This window comes from Pteropus vampyrus, unplaced genomic scaffold (genome assembly GCF_000151845.1).
Source record: "Pteropus vampyrus isolate Shadow unplaced genomic scaffold, Pvam_2.0 Scaffold306, whole genome shotgun sequence".
Classification (NCBI taxonomy): Eukaryota; Metazoa; Chordata; class Mammalia; order Chiroptera; family Pteropodidae; genus Pteropus; species Pteropus vampyrus.
This window is the reverse complement of record NW_011889087.1, coordinates 750450-756449: the sequence shown is the minus strand read 5'-3', so window position 1 is coordinate 756449 and position 6000 is coordinate 750450.

Here is a 6000-nt window from a genome sequence, read left to right as displayed (position 1 = left end):
CCTTTCTATAACCTTCTCTCTTTCCCAAGTTCTTTCAGCATTAATAACACATAGTAATATAAGACTAATATATTACTCTTCCTAAGAATATATACAGTTTAAGGAATACTACCTGGAGGAGCAATGTCTAACCTAAGGAAACAAATCTTTAATGGCAAAATATCAGAGACTGCGACTTTTCTATAGGGAACTATATGTGTTTAGCAGTCCTTATTCTTGCCCTTCCAATCATAACCCCAAGTTAGCCACCCCTGCCCTCAGGCCAGGCTTTCAGGGAGCCTTGCTGAAAACTTCATTTTACAACCCCATCATAGCCAATTTTAGGAAGATAGAATTGCCATCTGTTTTCTGTCAGAGAAACCTATTTCTCAAAATAATAAGGCTAGAGAACAGAACGAAATGGAGAAATGATAAGAAATTTTAAAAAACAGGTAGACCAGCTGGTGCAATGCAGCATTCTAGCCGCAGACAGGTGTTTTGTTGTTGGGGTTTTTTTGGATGAATGTGTCCTTTCTCTCTGGAGAATCAAGGACAAACACCTATAGTCACAGAAATCAATTTATCCTGGAAAGTCTGAGTGGGCAAGAGAGATGACAGAATCCTATCTCAGGGGAAAGGAATGAATGTTGCTATGGAAATCAGACCATCCTGTAGTGCAAGCCCCAATGCACTTGCCATGCTGCCTAACCCTGTGTATTAACATTGTAGATCCGGAGAGCCTCCTGCATCTCTTTGAAGAGAGATTATTCAGATATCGGTCTGATGAACCTTTATGCATCTTGAGAAAAGGAAATCGGAGTCTCCTGGGAGGGGCCACACTTCTGAGAACATTAAGATAGGAGAGGCCCACAAACCAAGCTGATTGGGTTGACTATACTGGCTACCTGTGACAGTTCTGAGGGCTCCTGAGAAAAAGTAAAGGTATGTCTTCGGGTTTTTCCTAAGGGTGAGTTTACTGGAGGGCTGTTTCTAGGGCAAGGAATATGTACCACAGGGGTTTCAAGAGAGGGAGAAGACATCTCTTGAGAAAAAGTGTGACCAGAATATAAGGATAAGTTCAGTGATCTTTAGAGGAAGGTGGTCTGGGGATATTGTGTGACATTTAAACTCTCTAAAAGTAAATGTTTTCACGTGAGAATTAGATAATTATCATAGAGTACCTATGACATTCAGCACCTGACCCAGTAGTTACACAGCAGATACTAACTACCACTACCAAGAGTGCTATATCTCATACTAATAACACCACTAACCAATTTTACAGTCTAACTCAGAGATGGAAAGCTATCTCCAAATGAGATACTCCTCAGGGTGAAATGTTCTCCCTGCCTCTCCCAAGAGCACTTTGTACTTTCCATGCTGTACAAATGACATATCGACAAGAAGTATTTTCTATTAAGAAAAAAACCCCACTGAATCAATAACACCATAAACAATTTATCTTTATGGAGCTTGATAAACTTCCCCTGAACAGCTATGATGATTTCAATTAAACCTCCTTCCTAATCATCAGTTTTGTATTTTTTAAAAAAGTAAGTTGAATTTTGCATTATAAAATTAGTACATTTTCTCTTAGTCATTTTAAAGAAACCACAACCCAACCTCCAGTATACAATCACTAATAAATTAGGTCTATTTTCTTCTAGCTTTTCCCCCACATATTTGCCACGTATTATTATTTTAAAAATATGAAACATATATGTATGTATAAAACATATATATGTGTATAAAATTTGTGTGTGTGTCTATATGGTTGTAATCCTTTAACAAATTAATTGAGTGCCGTGTGGGTAGGGACTTCATTTTATTCATAGGCACGATGCATATCTTGGGATAATAATGAATATTTTCAGGTTGTAAGGGGCAAAGGGATAAAGCCCTATTCTTTTCAGCCCAAATAGTCCTTCTATAGGTACAAACAATGGTAGGTAAAAATCTTATCTTTACTATTTTGCCTTCTTTTTTTTAGATTAAAATGAATCCGGTCAAACAATCTTCATAGTTGCTAGCAAAACAACTTTATATCTTTGCCTTGGGAGTTAGCAGGACAAGAATAGATCATTTGCAGTAGATGAAGTAAGAGTACTAGTAAACATTTGAAAAAAATAACAAGTAATCAAAAAATGAAAATTAAATTAACATGAGATACTTCTTTTGGTTATCAAATTAGCAAACAAAGTGTTAATAATCCCTCTTTTTAAAAAGAGTTCACCAAATGATGAAACATGGCTTTCATTTGGTTGATGGAAAGGTAAATTTGCATAATCTACTCAGAAAACAATTTGACAATGTAACATGCATCAAGAGCTTTAAACATCTTCATGTTTTGACCCAGTGATTCCACTTTTGGAATCCATTCCTAAAAAAATAGCAAGGAATGAAAGAAGGAAAAAATAAGATGCTCACTACAACATTATTCATAATAGAAAAATTTAAAAACAATTTAAACATGGACTATATGAAAATGATTAAGTAAATCAGGGTATATCCACATGATGGAATATCACACAGCTATCAAAAGAAAGTATTTGGTTAAAAAAGATTAAGGTGTCAGGCAGACTAAGGCTTGAATCTCTGTCTAGCTACTTAAATTTCCTCTTTGTAAATACTAATGATAGTTTCTAACTCACAGGGTGTTATGGTCATGTTGGTAAAGCCTTCACATTGTTCCTGGTACATATTACGCATTCAATAGATGTTAGTTTTTCTTATTATCTCAGTTATGTATCTCGACAAAAGAACGTACAGCCTATGGAAAAGTCTTATAAATTTATTTGAGCCCAAATTTGAGGACATTGCCTGGATGCAAAATCCCAGTGGATTGATAAAATGGTCCACAGAATGGCAGTTTTGCAGCTTATTTTGTACATTAGAATCAAAGGAGGAGATGTAAGGAGGGTTACATGAAATCCATTGGTGGTAGCGTAAGTGGGCAGGAGAAAGCAAAGCAGGGAAATTCTAGAATTGGATAAATAGTGAAAAAAGGAGACACATACTTCTTTTACATTGGTGGATACAGGATAGTTAATAACTAACATTTACAGCACATAGAAATGGTATGCAAGGAACAAGATAACAATGAGGGGTTCTGTGCTCTCTGCTGGGCAGTTGTGCCCTGAGGGGTCTGGAAAAGAAAGTTACTATGACATTTCAAAGGTATGTTATCCTAGATGCACAAAGGCAATAGATAGGTTCATGTAAGGTAAAGATCGACCTTTGCCAAGGAAGCTACAGGCCTACAATGTAACTACCCGCCATGACCTGCTTTAAGTTAAAAATTTTTATGTTCACACCATCCTGTGTAGTTACTTTCAGTCTAGGAGTTTGTAAGGCCTGCCATACAGCCCTCTCCTGAGCTTGTCGGGTTTAGTATGTGGCCCCTTTTCCATTCACATGTACCATTTACGGGAGTTGGTAACCTTTTAAGCTAACCAAGTTGCCATCTAGGGGGCTGAGTTATTGAAAGCATTTTTTCATGAAGTGAGGATTGTGGTTCTGCAAGGTCTGAACAAACGTGCTGGTGGCTAGTATTTTCAATTGTTGAAAATCTGTTTAGAGGTAGGCCTGCATTCTAGCCTCGGATTGAATAGGAAACCTTCCTTATGCATAACTTCGGTGTCTGAGTGTTTCCTACACAGAATACCGTCCCAAACTAGTTTCTACTTTTAACCCCACCCTGGCAAAGTTCCTGAGCGAAGAACACTATGAACTTGGCTCTGCCCACACGCCCCCAACCAGTTGGTCAAAATACTCGCGGGGTTAGGTCAATCCTTGAGATTTTTCCAAGTTGATTGGCAGAGCAAATCGGAAATCCTTTTATTTTTCTGATTGGTCGCACGAGGTATTGGGGCGTTGCACGAGGCATTGGGGCGTTGCACGTGGGCGTGTCTCGCCAGGACTGGGAGAGTAGATACTAGAAGGTGAACGCGGCATTTCCAAAGCTTCCTTCTGTTGCTTAGTTTCCGAGGGGCGGGCCGCCTCTCTTCGGGCTCTTATTGTCCTTCGCATTGGTCATATTTGGCGTCACTCACGGAAACTCGCGCTCATTGGTACAAAGCTCCAAGAGGCTGTGGTTGTTTGGTTGGTTGCTGTTCCCGCCCCGCTCTAATCACCAACCCTCTTGCAGAGTGGAGCGGAAATTCTCAATGTTGAGGTGAGGATGACAGTGATCAGCATGGCGACAGTTGAGTCGCGGTCTGGGAGAAGGGATGGCAGTATTCAAGGCCTCCCTGGATTTCCACACTGTCTGCGGGTGGGGAACTAGGGAGCAGCTCGCGCATGGCCTGCGGGAAGGGGTTAGGCTCCCTGTTCTTCTCCGCCCTCTGTAGGGTGGAGGCTACCGGGATCCAAGAGAGGCTTGGTGCGCCCGCCGCGGGGCCCTCCGCTTTCCCGAGGGCCGTCAGGTTGAGAGGGAGCGGCCTGGTAGCCGAGCTGAAAGGGCATTCGGAGGCCTTCTCCGGGACCAGCGCGCGCCTCGCCCACCTGCTCTTATTCGTACCCTGGAGTTTTCGCCGCTGTTTCTCCCTGTTGGACAGTTAGTACTTATGGCAGAGGGGTGTGAACGTGCCAAGAGGCGCCGGGGTCGGAGTCGTCTTCCTCCTGAGGGTCTCTTTCGGCGCGGCAGGATTTGGGCTCCTCCAGCAGTGGAGTAGAAAGAGGAGCAGGAGGGAGAACCTAGAAGGTCTACTATGTGTGGTTAGGAGGGGGAATCAAGCACGAGTATTTGCTCGATTTCAGTGGGAAGTACCTTGTTACAGCATGTTCCTTAAGGTTTTTCTTATCTGTGAGATTTGTCTTTTGTCAGAAACGAAGACAAGGAATCTCTAGTTTTGTCGCCCAACAAAATTGTGAGTGCTGCAATGCCCTGGACTTTTACACTTTTTATATGGACCTTCTATAAACGGTTAAAGCATGCATCATTCTTTGGTTGTAGCAGTTCACCTATACCTCATTTATGTACAGGATAAGTGCTGTGCTCCTTTTGTCTGATCATAGAATGGAATACTGTGTGCTTGGACATCATCCATGATATTAAACTACTGTAGGAAACCTTTGACTCTCACAGGTGGGGGCCTCTGGAATTTGGTGACCTCCCCTCTGAGGGCAGTAGCACCAGAATGAGTGGGAGATTGGCTGTCCCTGCTACATGTGCCCCCTGCTCTGCCCAAGAATAAAGCTTTCCTTTGGTTAGCAGTTTAAAAGGAAAATCGTATTATTTGGAACAAGGATTTTTTTTTTCTTTTTCCAGAATCCTTGTAGACTTCCAGAAACTTGATTAAGGTGTAGACACAGCCCTAGTTTTAAGTCTAATTAGAATATCAAGCTCACACTGCAAATAGGCTGATCTGTTAAAAGACTAAATTTCTAAAGTCTGTCTTTACCATTGCCTTCCTTTATAGAATCTATCCTGCACAATGCTTAAAAATAAAACATTTAACATTTATGCTGTTGGAAGTCAATATAGTAATTACTTTTGAAGGGTAATGATGGTGAAGATACACAAGGAAATCTGGGTCACTGGTAATCATCTTTTTGATCTGGTTCATGACATTTCATTAAACTGTATAGTTATCATGTATGCGTATATCCACATGTAAATTATATTTCAATAAAAAGTTTTAAAAATTTCTTGAGAGTAGGTGATGGTCAACACCAGATGCTAGAGTATGGCCTCTGCTCTTGCCTAGTTAATTTTTCTGGTTGCAGTGTGGTTTCCCAATGCTATATTTCCTCACCTCTGCAAAATTTTAGGTTCTTTTCTGGGTACTGTTATTGCCTGTTAGCCAAAGGCAACTACTAAATTTCTAAGAGATACTAAAATTTAATCTACCTTAAAGGACTTTGCTTCACATGGGTAAAATAAAAATGGTTCCCTGTTTCATTAGTTCTTATTTCAAGAGAGTTTACATGTATTTATGGTGGCATTGCTTCCATATTTAAGGTGACTAAAGCCTGCCACCATAGAGGTAGCGTTGAGACTGTGCTTCCACATATCCTACC